This window comes from Chiroxiphia lanceolata, chromosome 4 (genome assembly GCF_009829145.1).
Source record: "Chiroxiphia lanceolata isolate bChiLan1 chromosome 4, bChiLan1.pri, whole genome shotgun sequence".
NCBI classification, from domain to species: Eukaryota; Metazoa; Chordata; class Aves; order Passeriformes; family Pipridae; genus Chiroxiphia; species Chiroxiphia lanceolata.
This window is the reverse complement of record NC_045640.1, coordinates 74,005,068-74,023,863: the sequence shown is the minus strand read 5'-3', so window position 1 is coordinate 74,023,863 and position 18,796 is coordinate 74,005,068. Positions and strand designations below refer to the sequence as shown.

The following is an 18,796-nucleotide window of genomic DNA, read 5'->3' as shown; positions in this document are numbered from 1 at the left end:
ATTGCTCTCAGTGTCAGGAGGCAAGGATTCAATTTTAGAGGAGCAGGCAGGAAGCAGTGTACATCAGGAAAACTATCTCTAATCCTGATGCCTGTCACCATCTGCTTGTGGGAAGTTATCTTCAAGCAGAGGGTAAGAAGGCTGGCTGGGGGGTTGCTGAGCTTTGACAGCAGAAATCCAAGTAAGTTGCAGGCTGATCTGTACTAGTCATGCTGTTTGTTGGACTTGGCCTTACATGGAGAGAAGGTGAGATTTCTCCATGTCCTTCCAGTCAGCAATAAAATATTAGAAGCTTTCCTGAGCTGGTGCACAGGAGGTGAGGAGGATTTTGATAATGGTGGTGGTTATTGCTCTTGTAAGGATTTGGTGCTCAGGAGAATTGGTCTGGACCACAGTGCAGGTGCTGTACAAATGGGCTGGAATGCTGGTTGGCCCATCCCTCTGGGATTTCTTTGTGGTTTGGTTTTTTTTTTTTTTGGCTCAGGATGCCAGTAGCTGAGGAATGAGGAAGAGAAAGAAACCCATCAAAATGACAGCTGGGGAGAAACTGGGAACAGAATAAATCCTCCTGATGTAAATACTGCTCCTCCCATTTGCCCACCCATACTTATCAGAGAGCAGAGAGGCACTTCCAGGTCTGTACCCCATTTTCATGGGGTTACAACGAGCCTTGTGCTGCAGGGGGCTGACTTCAGCCCTGGATTTCCCTCCCGCCCTGATTTGTGAAAGGGTCTGTGTCCCTTCTGACCTGCTTTCTGCCTGAACTTGCTCTGAAGCAGAGAGCAGGCGATGTGTTTGAGAGCACAGAAGTGCTTCAGTCAGCTGGGCTGCTCCGCTCTTCCTTAGCCCTCTCCTCCTTCCAGAGAGGTGGGAGTATTTGTTGTCCCAGCGTCCCAACAGCTGGAGGTGGCGGAAGCGCGTGTTTCGGCATCCTACGCTCTGGTGGGTTTTGTGGGTGCAGGAACAAACACACTTTCTTTATTTTAACAAAGCCCTGCGTTTTTGGCTCTGACCAGAGGCTGGTTTGGCCTCGTTCCCTGGAGCAGGGAGCGGGACACGAGTTGAGGCGGGTGAAATCTGCTTTCTCCGCTGCTCCCCAGGGCCAGGGCTCACCACGAGAGGACAGCAGCCGCTCGCACCTCTCGGGGGGTTGGGGCTGGAGCTGGGGTTGGCTGCTCCGGGGGTGCCGGGGGAAGGGGGGGCTGGTTCCCAGCAGAGGGCCCCCGAGCAGCGCCGCAGGCTCCCACCCTGCACTCTCCCGGCCCCGAGCAGCTCGGGGGCTCCTGGCAGGCACGGATGCAAGAGGTGCGGCGCTTTGGTGCGTGGAGGAGTTTGCTCTTGCTGAAAAGATAAGGGATGTTTTTGCAAGGAAACATGAGTGTTTTAGGGAGTTCAATCCTGGAAGTTGGTAGGGGACCGGCAGGTCTTGCTCACAGGTCTGTGCAAAGCCCAAACCTGTGTTGCTTTCCGGATGAGTGTAAGACAACGTGTGTTTTCAAAGCTCTGGAGGCAAACACGCTGTGCTCTCGGAAGCTAGCAGGAGTATTGGAAGGTACCAGAAGCAATTGCCCTACCCAGTGAAATCCCCATAGCTCTTCTTCTTGTGCTCTGAAGGAGGGGACTGCTGTGACCTGAGTGGCTCTCCGAGTGCTCCAGGATGGCTCATTGCTCTCAAGCAGACTTAGTGCATTATTCATGAGAAGCACATCAAGGGCACCGTTGCCAAAAGCCCCTTAACTCTCCAGCATTTGGCTCTCTTGCCTCACCTGAATGTTTCTCAGCACCTCCTATTTCTGCCTCTTACAAAAGATCGAGCCAGGGGAAGTCAGTGGGAATTTGGCAGTTTGCTTCCAAGGGCCCTGCAGTGGTTTCACAGGGAGTGGGCAGGCAGGCAGGGCTGAGCTGGGACTCTTACTGAGCCAGCTCCCCACTGCATGTTGTTTTCACAGCTAACTGAGGCGGGACTACTGGAAAAGGCAGGACCTGCTAATCAAGTTTTTAAAGCCAATAGGTTTGCTCACCTTAGACCTTTACTAATCAGCTATCAGGGAGTGCTTGCTGAAATGCTGTTTTCTGTCTAGATTTCCTGGGAATTGGATGGAAAGGACAGACAAGTCCTGATTCTTGATGACTTGAATACAAATCTGAGAGCTACAGACTTGCTTTTTGTGGTTCCCTTGGAAATCAGTGCTATTGGACTAATTCAGCTGTAATACTAAGGAATGCAGTGTGGGAATTTGTTCCCTTGAATTCAGCAGCTACAATGAGCTGCATGACTGTGTCTGTGTAAGACAAACCAAAAAACCCCAACGCCTCAAGGTCATGAGGAAATAGCTGTGAACAAGGACTGAGTCCTCAAAAACGTGTCTGGGGAATTTTGTTGGTGTAAAGAGGATCTCCTGCATGCACAGGTGTGTTCAGGGTGAGCTGCTTTTGTAATGATGACTTGATGGTTTGTCAGCCAAGGCAAAGCCTCTGAGACAAGCACAGTCTGCGGTCTTTCTGCACCTAGATCCTTCCATTGAGATCCTTTTATCCTCTGAAACTTCCTGACTTAGGCTGAATTACTCCTGACTTAATCCAACGTAAATATTGTATCACTGGGTAGTCTGCACAAACCCCTGGAAGTGCAGGAGCTGCCAGTTTCCATCTCGTTCAGCGTCGCCTCTGACTGACAACGCTCTGGTCAGCATGAGCAGCTTCCGAGGAACCTACCAGAAAGGCTGCAAGATGTATTTATGGAATAACCTGCCCACAGGGAAAGTTCTACCCTTCCAGTCCCACCGAGCATGCGTGTATGTTCTCTAATCTTCACCATCAGAACTTTGCCTGTTCTCATTATCCATACACATGTCAGATGCTGTCATTGACAGCGATACCTTGCGTGACCTCGCTGGAAAACGAGTTCCTGAGTTAGCTGAGTGAGGAGAATGTGTGTGTGCTGGATGACGAGGCAGCCAAATAATTCCTGTGCGGCAGCAGGCGTTTTGGTGAAGGTGGTATCCTGTCCTGTGCCCTGCTGAGGCATTGCCTTAGCTGGGATGGGAGGCTGGCGTTGGCGAAGGCCGACTTTGTGCCTTGTGAGCAGGGCTGGATCCAGCAGGCTTGAAAGGCAGGTTCAAACAGCCAGCCAAAGGCTTCCCGAGCCAAACTGCTTCTCCGTGGCCTGTTCAGCGAGGGGAAAGCTAGCGGGCTGTGGGCCTGAGTGACGAGCTTATCTCCGGTTATTAAATCAAGCAGAGAAAATATTGGAAATGGCTGGGTAGGTTTGGAGCGGGAACGTGCGAGCCAAGCCGTGTAAGAAATGCCAAAAGGTACGTATATATACACAGCGCGTCCGACAAGTCGGCTCTAGCCGGCGGGTTTTATTTTGTCAGTCACGATGACAGACAGGATTATTAGTGCATTTTACTTGGGTGTTTCTCTGCACAGAGCGCGTACTCATTTTCAAACTTGGCCGAGACAACTGCCCTGGCTCTTGATTTAAGGGCTTCTGGAAATGGCTCTTGGTAGGGTTTTAGATGATTAAATGTAGCGATGGTATATTTAAAGACTGACTTGGAATCATGCATCCTAATGGCAAAACATATTTTTTTTTTTTAGCCAGAAAATCCAATGCACAGGTTTAAAGTGACAGTATGTGAAGTTTCAGTGAGGTGTGAGGAAAACTGGAACTGGTAAGGGAGTTATTTAGGTTTGTTACTAAAATAGCGAGCTAAGAGCTACTTGTGGCTCTGAGTGCTGCTGAGGAGCAGCCAGGAGGTGCTTTCACTGAGGGATTGCAACCTTTGGAGGGATCCCAGAACCCCCATGAGTTGCCTAAGTGGCAAGAAGCAACACCAGTCTTCTCAAGTGGCTAATGTGTCATTTCTTCAGGAGCTTCCCAGGTCATTTAAAAATAAAGTGAAGGTACAGACTAACTGGCACATCATCAGGCAGCTGGAGCATGGAGAGAGCAGTCCTTGCTTCAGAGCCAGTGGAAGAGGGGAAGAGTTGGGTTAAGTCTTGAGTATACAGAGGTTCCCAATTGATTTGGTGCTCTGCTTTTGTTAATAAGGGACTGTCATTACTTGAAATGAAATACAGCTGTGAGCATGGGAGTCATGGCTGTACCCACTGGAAACTCACTGGTTGTTGAAGAACATGTACTTAAGGAACTGGATTTATCAAAGAGAGCAGTGGAGCCCAAGTCCTGACCCATTCACGTGCAGACCACGGCTCTGACATCTTTGAAGAAAACATTAACCAGGGTGAGGGGACAGTGGCTTAAAGCCAATTGTCTGTTCTCAGGGGCTGGGGACAGCATAGGGGTGACAGCAGTAGGGGAGAGGAGGAATTCAGCAGAGGCATCCTTCTGCAGTGCTCTCAACTCCACTGTGCAGGTGCTGTGTCTTCTGTTGCTGCTGCTTTTTTGCCTGGCCAATGGATTGCATGTCATTCCCTAGTACGGAGTTTGGACAGGTGACAAAAGTGGAACTTGGTAGTGAGGAGCAGCCAAAGAGGCAGTTGCCTGTGGTAATCCTAAACCTTGCCGAAGAAGGGGAGTTTTCCCCCTACAGAGCTACAATAGCCTCCTTTGTTCCCCTGAGAGTCTGTGTCCTTCCCGTGATGGATTGCTGCTCAGCCATGTTCCTTGTGAGCTGTTCGCAGAGCTCTGGGCTTTAAAAATATTTTATGGATCTCGTCACCTTGGCCTGGACAGTCAAGCTGAGGGCAGGAGCCACAGCTGACTGAACAAGATGTCGAATATTGGCACTGCTGCTCTCATCCAACACCAGTCCAGAGGGAACCTTTGGAAGAGTGATTAGTGTCCATAGAAGTGTGTGTGCAGGAGAGAGAGGAAGAACTAGGACTAGACTGGTGAACAAGGTGAGCCTTGCTGTGCTGGAAGCTACATGTAAGGTATTATTTCCTTGGAAAATTATCATGAGCTGACCGAATGATGGTTTCTACATTTTCCCCGAGGTGTTTTGTTGTTGTTCTTGTTGGGGATGTTTTTATGTTTTTGTTTGTTTGCGTTTTGTTTGGGTGGTTTTTTTTCTCCGTGCCGTGTCCTTTACGACCCAGATGCGCCCTGGGTCGTGCGTTTCCAGTGGCAGGGATCCCGCCGCGGGACCGACACACGCTCCCAGCTCCCCGGGGCTGTGTCCCGGGGTGCCATCCTCCCCGTCTCCGGCCGCGGGGCTCCGCACCTGCCCCGGCGCGCCCGGAGCGCGGGGCTCGGGGCGGGGAGCCGCAGACCCGGCCCGCAGACTCCTCCTCCGGGCTCCCCGCCCCGGCCCCCGTGACGCCGAGCGGCGGCCGGGGATGGGATGGGACGGGACGGGCCGGGATGGGAGCGGGCAAGGGGACGGCCGAGCCCGCCGGCGGCTTTAAATGCGGGCCGGGCCGGCGCCGCCAGCACAGCCGCGCCGCTCGCTCGGGCTGCCGCGGGCGCTCACCCGCACGGACACGGGCACGGGCACGGAGGGGCAGGTGTAGGGCCGCCGCCATGCCCCGCTGAGCCCGCCCGCAGCGCCCCCGCAGCCCCCGCCCGCCGCCCCGGCTGCCCCGCAGCCGCCGCCCGCCGCCAAGCTGGAGGAACGCCGCAAGCCCGAGCCCCGGAGGTGAGCGAGCGGGAGCGGCGGGGCGGGGGGGGGCAGCGCCGGGACACGCTTTTCTCTCCTCGCTCTCTTTCTCGGTGCCCAGCTCAGCCGGAGCCAATTTTAGAAACCTTTCACGGTGTTTGAAAACTTTTTTTTTTTTTTTTACGGTTTCGGTTCATCTTCAGCGAGTTGTCAGCAGCCGCCGGGTCGTGGGGGATCCTCGTCCCTCCCAGAGTTTCAGTTTTCCACCTGGTGTATGGCCGTACGGGGTGTTCTGTTATCCAAGACCAGCTCCTCGCTTCTTGTTTGCCCTTTTGGCGCTTCCTGTGGAGCGCTGCCATGCAGAGCAGAGCGCGCGGGGGAAATGAAGGTTTCACCATCTTTGGGCTTGGTTTGGTTTTTTTTAATTATTATTATTTCTACAACGTTACTTATTAATGTATTTCTCCTGCCTTAGGAGCGCACCCCTTCAGCACTCGCGTTCAGGAGGAGCCGGTGCACTCGGATGTGCCGAGAGCTCCCAGGGCGTGGGAAAAGGCGCCGGGCTCTTCCAGGAGCGCGTGGCTCGGGGCGCGGCGGGAGCCTGCGGAGTCGTTCCGCAGAGCTGCTCCTCTTGGTGAAGTTGGGTGCGTGAGGGGCGAGGTTGGGCCCTGAGGCAGATCCGAGCAGGAGCAGCTCCGATGGAGAACTGCTCCGCGTACTAAATATAGGGACTTGCGCCTTTTGTGTCAGAGAGGTGCAGTTACTGTGCGTCTAAATGTGACTTGGTGCGTGTGCTGCCGGCTACTTAGGGGCTTTGTTCTTCTGGTTATTCCTGTAATGGGTCTATTTCCCATTTAAAAAAAAAAAGAAACTTTGCTAGGTGGTTTTAACAAAATGTGTAGAGTTGCATATTGTGTGTGGGACAGAATATGGTGCTAAGTGATAGGTTGCAGGAATATGCCTAGGTCTTATTTTGGTTGATATCATTAGGAAATTGTGCATCAGAGTCTCCCCTGACCAAAAATCCTTTAGGCACCCGAACCTCAGCAAGTATTTAATGCGAACCTTCGTTTTGTTACAGTTTCCAGTCCTGTGCAGAATAATTAAACAGGACTGTTTGCATCTCTGCTTGCTCAGAGCATGGATATGAGCTGATCTGTCCTAGTCTGTGCTCTTCCTTCCCTGGCTGCCGTTCTGTGCTCAAAGACCTTTCCTGGTGACTCTGGTCATGTCGGAGAATGGGTTCAATTTTGCAAAGCCTGGTTTCAGCTGGTGATTTTAGCTCTCAGTAACTTCACCTGCCTGTGAGGCTTGTTGGGATCTGAAGGGCAAATGTTAATGCAGTCTGTTTCTTCATCATTTCACCCCTGCTGCTGTCCTGACTTAAAAGTGGGATGAGAAGGAATTATGGATCTTTCTTTTTTCTTTTGTGTTTTTTTTTTCGTCCCCCCAAGCTGTGGGGAGGAGGGATGAAGGTTTCATTTGTGTGCACAGGGCATTCCTGGCAAGGTAACACCCTGCACTCATCCAGTCAGCTCCCAGCAAGGTCCGGCAGGATTTTCTGCAGCTCACAACTGTGCAGGGTTCTCCTTCAAACTTCCATGTTATGATTTTAAATCTTGAAACTCCTCTGAAGCCAGAGAACAGCCTCATATACTGGTGCTGTGTTGTAGTATTCCTTGCAGCAGGTTTTTAAAGGGAGCTTTTGAAATACTGTGGGGGTAGGGCAAATGCTTCGATTACTGATGTCTTACACTGATAAGAAAAAGTTGAATTTGTACACAAAGTGCAGTTCACAGAAAAACATCCCCGTGAGAATGGAAAAATCTATAAGTCCCTTTGTTTTCAGATCTACCTGCTTATCAAAGAGGGTGAGGAAACCACTTACATGTCTGGCTGAAGGGTTTCTAATGCTGCCACCCTGGAGAGCCGTAATAAATAAAGAGCTGGGAGGTGTTTTGGGCAAAGCAGTGAAGGAAAATTGCTGTGTGAGAGAGTATAGAGAAAAGTTTTCTTTATTTTTCTTCCGGTAAGTCTGCGAACTGCTATTTGCAGTCGGGAGTCAGAGATGCTGTCCTCCCGGAGAGACACAGTCATAAAGGCAAGGTGTTGCTTTGAGCAAAGACATACTGGGGGAAATAGGTGTTTTTGGAGTTGAGTGCCCAAAAACGGGCCCTGTGGGTACAGCAAGGGATGCTCCTGTGTGCCTACCTGCCACATGTTACTGTGGATTTGCCGATCACCTCGGTTCCATTTTTTTAAACTTAAGTTTTTATATTTTATGTCATAACATTGTAACACACCTCCTTATCAAAACAGTATAACTTTTACTGGTTTGCACTGCGTCTCCTTCCTATGGGCTGGGAGCACCGGAGGACTTTGGAGGAGGGTTTGAAGACGCCTCGTTGCAAACGGCGTTCGCGGCGCTCCGACTCCGGTGCTGCGGCACCGGCCGGTCCCTCAGTGCTGGTAAAAATGCCTTCGTGGCCTCAGCGCAGGAGCATCCTCGTCACGCTCCAGCGCCCTGCCTCGCACGTATTTTCTGTGTGCATTAGGTTTAGAATGGGAACTCTTGCTCTGAGCAAATTAAAAGGGGTTCTGATAACTCCTCGTTCCAAGTCAATTAGCTGCTTCCGGCTTCAAATCCACTTAGAAGGCTCGGAAAGGGGGGGAGTGCTCTTTGAAAAGCCAGTAATAGCAGTTTACGGTTAATATTGATAAAGGAGCGCGTCTCTGTGTCATTGTGCTGCGTCTGGTGGAAGGAAAGCTTCTCTTTTGTGCTCCTGCTAAACAGCAGGACTCGGATGGGGAGGCAAAGGTCTTTCTCTTAACTCAGTTAAGAAGGCTCGGTTCCCTGCGTGGCTTGAAATGAAAATACAACCATAAAATGGTCAAGGTTGCAGGAATTCCCACAACCGCTCAAAGCAAGGCTTCTGCCCCCCTGCCCTTGAACTTTGGGTGGCTGCAGCATCTTGTTTCTCCTGAGTTTGCACAGAGTCCTGTGCAGTTTGTGGCAGGAATGCTTTTTATTGCCGTTGGAGATGTCGGAGACAATTACGGCGCCCGTAATTGGGTGATAAAGCAGTGCGTGGTGTAAGGAAAAAGCTGCAGAACTCTTGTTTATCAATGGCCTAATTACATTAACTGAAGAGATAAAAATGTCTTTGAATTGCTGTCCCGCAATTAGGAGCTTTTCACGTAAGGAAGGTTTGAATTTGCCACAGGGACTGTCAGTGGGGTGAAGTCGCCTGGAGTTTTACGGGAGAAATTAGAAAATCAAAGAAGGCTACATCTCAGTTCTTGGCCTTCAGTTTGGTTTGGAACTGTGCATTTCTGCCCAAATTGAACAGTGTAAATCTGTACTGTTGGAGTACGGCTGAGCCTTCCGAGTACAGGAGGGGAAATTGCAAACGGCCCTGTTTTTATCTCCTTTTCTGTCCAGAAAAATCAGAAGAAATGATTCAATGCCACCAATATCAGAATCCTTTGATTTTGTGGCTCAAATGAACTTTCAGCATCTGAATTCCAGAAACGTGTGCTGTTAGCAGAGCTCATTCTGCTGCCAAAGTAAAACAGAAACTGAAGGAGGATTTAAAGCAGAGGTATTACTTATATACATAAATGTGTATGGAGGGAGATGGAGAATATGACTGATCTGTATATTTCCTACTCCTAAGGAAATCCTTTTAGCGGGGAAGCAGAATTTTCCAAGTCCTGCTGTTTCAAATCCTAGCTATATTGTATAACTACATTCTCTTTTGCTACTATATAATATATGATTGGTAAATACTTTGTATTAGATCTGTCTTGAAATAAGCCTTAATAATTGTCCTTCTATAAGTATTGATCCATACATCTGGTGTCTCGAAGTGAGTCGAAAACCTGAATGTAGTGGTGGTGGTGGTGGTGGTAATTGTTTGAATGACTTCTTTCAAGACTGAGGATTACTCAGATCCCTTTATTGTCTTAGGAATGATAATTACAAAAATAGTTCAATTCTAATGATAATAATATAATTAGTAATAATATATAAGTAATACAGAACTGTGGGGACTGTAGTGGGAATGGTACCTCTTCTTTTGACCTCTGTGAAGTGACTGCTGCTCATCTGTGGAGTTAATGAAACAGGCTGAAATTTGATGTGATTGTTCCCCAGGGGAGATTGAATTTTACTTTCTTTTACAAGTTACCACAATGAGCTGGTGTTATGCAAGAAATCCTGGTGGGTTTGCATGTGCAACAAATTTTTGGCTTTTTTCACTTAGCATTTATTCCTGTGGTGTCTTCGGTCTTTTTCTGCTACTGGTTTCTGAACAAGACGTGCAAAGGCCCTGATTCTGATGACTATGCAGATGTGTAATCTGAAGTCAAAGACAACAACTGGAGCATGTTAACTAATCATCTTTATTAAAATTTTCCTGTTTTCTCTATTTTGTGTAGTAGGCACCAAAACAGAACTTGCCTCTCTTTGGCACTGATGTGTGCAACTTGAAGATTAGAGTATTTTCCCCCCCTTTTTTTTTTTTAATAAGTTTTTACTTCGTTTTAATCACCTCTTGAAGGTTTACTGATCTCATTTCAACTCTTAACCTTGAACAGGAGGTTGCAAAACTTAACTGCTTTTATTGTACCTGTGACTGTATAACACTTCAGACGCGTTGTCAGTCCTTCGACGTAAGCGTAAAGATCTTTCATCAAGGTTACTAAATATGAGAAGACTATATAGAATGAGGTTGGGAAATAGTTGCTCAGTAGCTCGAGGAAAAGTGACATTTAAGCATATTAAACCTGTGTGTTACACTGGAGTTGAAGTGCATTTCTCATACATAGGAACTGGACCCGCTCATTTTGCTTAGGTCTCAGGGCTGGCAAATGTGGTGATCTTGAAGTGGATTTTACCTAAATTCTTGTTAAATTTGCCTGGTGTGAGCTCACTTCCCTGGGTGATGGTTTGTGCATTCAGCAGACACAGAGCACAGCTCAAGACCAGCAGCCCCACTCAACAGAGCCTCCTGTGTGTCCTTCTGGGCAGGAACAATCATCACCAGGGAAGAAGAGATGGTGCTTTGTTCTCTTGTGTCCCCAGCGAAGCTCCGTTCCAGAGCCTCAGTGGCACAGCAATCCAGCGTGTGGTGCCACGGGAGCATTCCACATCCATTGTTTAACATCTCATGATCTCTTAGGTGAGCAATAACCAGGTCTGAGGAGCACTGCCCCAGGAGAAGTGTGAGTGTGGCGTTCCACGGAAGCGGTACTGGATGCCTTTGTAGCGCTGCTGGTGGAGTTTCAGTGCAGTGCCACCTGCATCGGTGCAGAAGGGTTGGAAACGTGGAGCCATTGCCTTAAGTGCCACAAAGCACTTCAGCACAGGTGACTTCTGGCCTGGAGGCAATTCAACCCATTGACCTTTAAGGCCACGCTGAAGTGCCGTGCTGGGGTGAGTCCTGCATGAGTAGTTCCACTGGCATGAAGAGGAGAAATGTGTGGTGAGATAGGACAGTGCATGGAGACAATTGATCCAGTGGGGCCTGAGAGGTATGGGGACAAAGTCTAGATTGCAGCTGTGAGCTGCTTGCGGGGTGGGGTTGGAAACTGATGGAAGACCAGTGCAAAGTCTTGAGTGCATCTTTGATAGGACCTCGAAGAGTGGTGTCAGAGAGAGGCTGCAGAATAGAATATTGATTTACAGTAGCATATTTCACTTGGAAGGTACCTACAGCCATCAGCTCATCCTCCTGCCTACGTTGGCTTTTCAGTTGCCCCCTTGGCAGTGCTCTGAAGCTCAGCCTGAGAGCCTGCTAGCACGGAAGGAATGTGAGCAAGCCTGGGCTCGAGTGTGGGCTTAGGCCCGTGCTTCATCGACAAGGCAAGCCCAGGCGCCCTGCCTTGGCGATTGTGGGCATGGGGCTCCAGCCAAGGATGCTCTGACTGCTCAGCTTCATGGCTTATTCCTACTGGCAGTATAAATTAAAGGAGTGGGCACCTTACCGTGATCGCTGTACTATAATGTAACCTGGGATGGGCACTCTGGACCTGTGAACAAAACAGCGGGAATTGCTGCAAAAGTAAAACCTCTGTATTTCCCAAGTTTTGTTTGGGTCACCCATCTCTTTCCTTTGCCAGAGATACAATAACATAAATTTTGTTGAAAGGAAATACACTTGAAAACAACCCTGTGGAAACCCCGACTGTATCTTTCAGTGTCAGAATCCTCTCCAGAGACTGAATAAAGGGAGATCGTGTCTCCTGCTTTTAAAATAATTACTCGAATTAAAGATCAAGCTAGAAGAGTCCAGTTCACTGAACATTAGCAGTACAACCTAATTTATTAAAAAGCATTGAAAGACCAACTTAAGCTCATCGTGCTCAAAATATATCTCCCAGCAAATAACCTGAATGTCCCTTCAGAAATGTGGGAGTGCAGAGATTCCTGTAAAAGTTTCTGTAATAACTTTTCTACAAATGAAGCCATCCTTCTTGAACCTGTTTCTGCCTTTTTAGTTCTAAATGATGAATGAGGCACCTTTGCATTAAGTGTTCCTGGTCCAGTAATGCCTTGGGTTACCATCACCTCAGTGTTTTCCTGGGAAGGTTTGACTTGTGACTCATTCAAGGTACCTGGGGGGTTTTGTGGAGAGGTCAGTACAGTTATGGATGTGACCCTTAACTTGTAATTCTCAGTAATATCTATGAAGTCTTGAACTGTGGTATCAGCCCAGCTTTTCTGGCTCTGTTCCCAGGTCAGTCATTCTGCTTAGCAATAAAAAAATGCAAGATAATGGGTGCAGATAACTGGGATTGAATATTACTGTGGCCTATTTCCTGTTTACCTTTAAACAGCCATGTTGCAACAGGGTTCTGGACATAAGGCAGTTCTTTGTTAGCAGGTGTCTCCAATGTGTGTGTGATTGCTGGTCCAGCTGGGTCCAGCCATGGGGGTTGCAGCCTGTATTTAAGAGAAGTGCCCACAGCTGTGGCCATGAGGTGGGTGGCCTGCCAGGGACACCCACGACTCTGTCCTCTCTTCTGCTTTCTGAGGCCCAAAAGGCAGCTTCCTATCTGAACTTCTTTTAAATTGGCTGGAGTTGGCTGCTTTGGTACTGTTTTCTGGAATGGAGATCTGGAGTTGGAGGTGTCTGGTAAAATCTGCAGGCACCAACTCGTGTAGGTGCAGAACTGAGGAATACCACTGGGAAGGATTTCTGCTGAGTCAGGGATGAATCGGAACAGCTACGAAGAGCCGGGAGATGACCACATTGGGCAGATGATGCTCCATGGCTGCTGACCATGCATTGCCATCCCCATCCCCAGACATGCTGAGTTGTTTTGTGGCCACACCTGAAATGCCAAACTGCAGAATGGCTTTTCATCTTTTTTTTTATTTACTTTCTGAATCACTACGTCAGCAAAACGTTTCCTTGGCCCTGACAGCTTAAAAAAGGAGTGTGAAAATTGCTTTGTCCTGTTGTGCTTTTATGAATTGTCTATAACAAAGCAAACCAACTGTTTCAGACCAGTTATGGCAAGTTGTTTTCCTGAGGTTTCTTCCCAAAGAATGGCTGTCTGCAGTGTCTTAGGCAGGTGCACGGGGAAAAGAGGATGAAAGCAGACGGTGGGTGATTGACCCAAGCTTTGAGGCGCTCCGGGGTGACCTCATGCACAGCCACTGCTGCTTCAAGGTGGCCAGATGCTTTGAGATGAACCTTCTCCAGCACGGACTTACCCTTCGGGGTGTCCTGCTCCTGCAGGACTCATCCACAGGTCACAGCCCATGGACTCAAGTTCCCACTGGAGTGCCAGCCTGTCCAGTTCAGCAACCGTGCCCTGGCCATGGCCCAGCGCGGCCGTGTTGTCGTTGCTGTTATCGGAACATTCCCAGGCCCAGCGCAGCGAGGTGATAAGGCGGCACGGGTGAGCACCAAAAGGAGAAGTGGCCCCTGCCGAGTTCTAGGCTCCAGCACACAGGTGCCCATGGCAAGCACAGAGCCTGCTGATTAGTAGCCACAGGGCAATAACAGCTATAAATTCCATCCAGCACGTTCCAACCAGATCTGTCGTTATTTTGAACCCTCGTGCCCCACACTGGGCGCCGAAGCGACTGTCCTGGTTTAACCCCAGCTGGCAACCGAGCACTGCTGCTGTCTCCCAGGGCAGTAACTGGAACTGTACACCAGACAAACCGGCACAGTGTGTTAGCATCAACTTGTGGTTCTTGAAGATGCCTTTGAGTTTATAGTTCCTAAAACAGAAGTAGCAACTCTTGCTCTATACAGAGCTCCCAAAGAAGAGCAAAGAGAAGGAGGGAGCTGTAAAGTAATTTTTTATGGGTCTTGCTTGTGTTAAAACACCATGGCTTGAAACCCGCACGGGTAAAGGGCTGAGTTGCAGAGGAACCTGGGAAATTTGAAGAGAACATTTGAAGGATGTCTGAGAAGTCCATGTTTATGGACTAGAGTTCTGGAGTTGGAAGGAACCAGTTGCCATACCGGGAGAGGAGCTCATTCCAGTGACAAACTTGCTTGAGTGGCTGCAGAGGGGTCCGAGTATCCTTCCTCTGGAAAAAGGAGATGCAAGTGGTCTTAATTTTTTAGTTTTTTTCTCTCCAGAAGAATGATTTCTTTCAAAGTCCTTTCCTTGAGTGGATGAAGTTTTCCAGACATTGTCTGAAAGAAATACCAATGCTAAAATCTCATTTTCTCTTGTCTTGCAGAAGTCTGCTTGGTGTTCTGTCCAAGCTCATCAGTCATTACACTAGTGTTTAGGTTACTTTGGAGGACCCAGACGTCTTGCTTTGGAGGAATTGTTCTTCCATGGCGATGGGTCACACGGAAGGAGTTCACAAGAAGTAGCTGTGAACACTTTCTGGCAAGGAACTACTTTTCAGCTCTCGGGCTGTTGTTTTCTTCGCAGTCTTGTTTTAGGCTGATATGAGTAAGTCTATTTTGAGCTGCCCTTAAATGGATGTCACGTAGAGGACAGTCTTGTTAAAACTTTGGAGTTGCCTGCTCAGCACTTGGGTTCTGTGCTCTTGGCTGTGGTTGGAGGATACTGTAAATCCAGCTTTAGGACACTGAGAACCAAACTAAGATCGCGACTCTGCCATGAAGCAAAATACCAGCCCAGCAACAAACACATTTTGCTGGTGAGGTGAGTTGAACATTCCTAAATGCGTTGCCTTTATGCGGGACCATGTGCTGTCTGCTCACACCACTCTGCTTTTATGCTGCATCATGTTCCTCATGTTTGAGTTGGTGTCCTGGTGAAGGAACCCATATCGCTCCGTCCGCTGACTAATGCGGCGAGAACGCAATCATGTGCCCCCGCCTGCTCTGGGCCAGCCTCTTATTAATGACTAATTGGTCTGCAGGGCCAAGTGTAAAGATCACGGGCTCGGGCCGCTCCTCACTGGCATCACCCCTCGAGGGCGAGGTGACGAGCGGGTCACTGTGACACGTTGCTCTCACCAGCTGAGTGCACGGACGGGCGAGGGGCACCCGCAGGTGGTGCTTTGCTCTGTGCTCCAAAGCTTACAAAAATCCCCCTTTGCTTTCTCTGCAGGTGCTGCCAAGGGTGGGCCTGTGTGGATGGGCTGGTGGCCATGGCAGTGAGGCTCCCTCAGACTGTCTTTTATCCCGCTGGCTGCCAGTGCTCTATTACAGCAGTTTCCTACCGACCTGCCCCTCCGCTATTATGACATGAAATTTTGAGGAGTGAAAGTTTTCCTGCCTGTGGGTGCAAGTCTGGTTAGCGGTAGCCAGGGACCACACGTACGTGGTGCTGTCACAACAGCGCGGTCACAACCCCCAGAAGGCAGGGTAGATGCTCTCCTGGAGCAGGATCTGTGGCCGTGCAGAAGGCAGTTGTCACTTGCAGTCGTGTTTGTGCTGAGTGATCCTCGTGGGTGTCACTCGTGAGGGACCAGCATCCCTTGGGCCCTGTGGCTTGTGTAATCAGTGTTTTGGTGAGCACTTGGCACTCCTGGGAGACAGAACGGCTCCCTGGGTCTGTGCTGCTGTGGGCTGTGACTTTGTTCTGACTGGAGCCTAAATTGGTGGAAGTGATGAAATTCTTTATTTCAGTTTAGTCTCAGATGACTTTAAAATAACTTGGGTTTGCATTTCTCTCCCTTCTCTCCTCTCCGGAAATGTTGTTTCTTCATCTTCAGTAAACTTCCACTGGCTTGTGGTTTTATGGGTTTTTTTTTAATTATATTTTTGGGTTTTGTTGGGTTTTGTTTTTGGTTTTTTGTCTTTTTTTTTTTTCTTTTCTTCCCAGTGCAGCCAGTGGAGGCAAGAAGGGAGTTTAGTTTCAAAGTTGGCTGTTTGCATTTCTGGCTCTCAGGTCTGCATTAGTTTTGAGTGACTGTTATTAAATTAGCGTTTGATGCATGCACTGGGACCGATGCCAGTGACCTTCCTCAGCAGAGATTTTGTCTTGTCACCCCAGGGAACCGTCGCTATAAAGTCTTCCAGATGAGCAGTTGGCACCCAAGTGAGGATGAGGTTGAAAGCCCACTGGTTTTCTTGCTTGTCTAATATTTTTGGAGAAGTTTTTTCCTCTGCCTGAGTCATGTGTGTGTGTGCTGGCATTCGGTTTTGGTAGGTGTGACCTTCTGGTTTAGTTTTACACCTGTGTGCTCTGATCACACCCCTGTGGATGTGAGCTGAAGTGATATCATGTCCCATCTTACTTTGGAGTAATTGCTCCAGTATGGAAATACTGCAGATTTTCCGAAGACTGTCATCGAGTAACCAGGTAAAGTTTGCAGGATTTGGCAATAAGCGAACTTGGAGAATTTCCTGGCTGTGGAAGTGGTGAAGCAGTTTCCTGAAATCATCCCTGTTAAAAATATCCTTTATGCTGGATTATGTTTTTGAAACCAGCATATCGTGAAACCACGTCTCACGTCAGAACACTTAGAATTGGATCAGAAATGCTGCGCCTGCACTCTGGGAAGTGCTGAGAGTGCATTAGCTGCCTTGGCTGCTTCAGATATGTCCAAAATGTTTTATACAACAGGCTTTCCGCCTCTGCCAGCCGAGCTTTGTGCTGGATCAGGCTTTGCCTGTCCTCCTCACAGCAGGAAGCCAGCACATTCTCTCTGTAACCGTGTTGCCATCGGTGGTCCAGAGCTCTGTGATGCTTTTAGAGTGACTTCACCATCTCAGAGGTGACTGGGGAGGTGATGGTGGGACAAGGCACAGCTCTAGGAGTTGAGCATTTCAAAGTCTGAAGCCTGAGGGAAGGGAAAAGCTCCAAACTAATTACAGAGGTGAAATTAAGCTATGAGCTGGTCTCACACGTTTTGTGGGTTGTGCTGGGGGTGATCACTATGGAGAACTTTCCCCCCCAGAGCAGTCACAGGGAAGGACAGGTGTGGGAGCTGCTTGCTGGGAAGCCAGCATTGAGCTTGCTGGGTTGTTTTCCCTGGAGAAAAGCAGTCCTGGGTGAGCGGTGCCAGTGACGCGCTGCCCCACCCCGCACTGTACACACTGCCTGTTCCTTTGCTCTGTGGTAAATGGACTTAAACCCAGCACCTCCCATTCCAGATAGCCTTGTTCTTTTGAAGGCAGGACCGAGCTCTAACATCCTCATTTATAGATGGGAATCTGCCTCTGGGCCAGGCTTCCCGTGCCTTGCTTTTGGAGACTCTGGGTGGGCAATACATGGTAGATGCTGGAAAAAATTCCCACAGTTGCTGTTTCTTTGTCCAGGTTTCTACATAGGTGTATCCATACCTCCTGGTTATTCTGTACTTTGAAAGTTATATGCTGAGCTGATGTCAGATACACGCTTGTGATGGTTCCCGGTCCTATGACACCACAACTTAGGCACAGATTCCCTGAAAAGAGCTCTTAACACCAGGCTGGAACAAGGAGCTGCTACTTTATAAACCAGAGCTGGTTTCAAACAGACACAGGGTCAAGTAAGAAGTTGCCTCCAAGGCATAAAACTGTAACAAAAATGTTGCAGGACATGACATTGTCACAGTAATAAATAGCAAAAAATAGATCAGATGCCACAGGGTGGCTTGAAATAATAATTTTTAGGAAAAATCCACTACTGCTTGTGGGTATGAAACCTGACATTCTGCCTCTAGAGAAAGCTTTTTTTTTTTTATTATTTCTGTTTCATGCTTTGCAGAAAATTAAGCTGTGAAAAATGTCTGGTTTATGTTATCCTCAAACAGATATATTCATAATATTTGTAGTCTGAAGTCACTTCTTCCTGTGGATTCATCCCATTTGATTCCATCTCACAAAGCTCCTGTGGAAGTGCAAGCCAGAAATTCCTTTCAGGGTGTCTCTGTACCTTTTCCTGGCTGTAGCTACATGAAATGTAGCAGATGGATGTGGGATGTGGCAGGAGCCAGGTGCTCAGCAGCAGAGGTTCACCCTGTCCCGCTGGAGAGGGACTTGCACTGAGATCCTGCAATTCCCACGTGAAGCTGGAGTGCAGTACAGCCTTCTCATTGCTGAGTCTCCAGTTCCAGCTCCATGGTTTCCTTGAGGAGAAGGAAATGAAAACAAAGAGGCAGCTGACTTTATCAGCTTTTATAGAGTTATGTCATTTTATGGTAAGTAATCTAAACATAACGAAACAAAAGCTTCAACTGTTACACCTGCCCCAGCATCCAATGCCAGTGTTCTCCCTGTATTTTCCTGTGTTTTGATAGTGCTACTTCATTGTTTGTGCACAAGAAAACTGCAACTTCATTCGCTCCTAATTGCTTTTCCTAGGAGTTACTTCATTTTTGGAACGTATCCAACCTGAGAAGTTCTTGCAAAGTTGTCAGGGATGAAAATTGAAATCCAAATGATGAACTTATTTTGTCAACACAAACGCAAATGATTGTCACCTCAGTTTCAGGAAGGTGCTCTCTCAGGCTTCACCTATGAGTTGAGATAAACTTTTAAGAGTTCTTGACGTTCCAGTCTGTAAGAGTTTTTGAAAACAAGATTTAGTCAAGAACTGAGAGTCGTATTTAAATCCTATCATGGGACTTAGTTTCAATCCCTGAGAACGCCTCCGTAGAGGGAAACATTTCACCTAATGAGGTGACTTATTTGGGAATTTATTTGGTGTATAAATATTACAGTGCAGGTTCTTTGTGCAGAAAACAAGGGATTCTGTCCTGCCCTGCTCGGGGTGAGTACAGCTTTTTGCTGAGAAAGCTTGTAAATAAATGCTGCTTTAGAGCTGACAGGGGAAAATGCATCCAAGATAAA

At 48.4% G+C, this 18,796-nt stretch overlaps 1 protein-coding gene across 8 annotated transcripts in view; it reads left to right on the top strand.

The window, feature by feature from the left end:
- Positions 1 to 18,796, top strand: part of SLC4A4 (solute carrier family 4 member 4) — a 140,544-nt gene that overhangs the window by 24,856 nt on the left and 96,892 nt on the right. The window contains exon 1 of one of the 8 annotated variants that reach the window (XM_032685535.1): positions 5,565 to 5,606. The exons of the other annotated variants lie outside the window; for them this stretch is intronic. The gene's annotated coding sequence lies outside the window, so the exon portion shown is untranslated. Of the gene's footprint in view, positions 1 to 5,564; positions 5,607 to 18,796 lie in introns of those variants that run through there. 8 annotated transcript variants of the gene reach the window in all.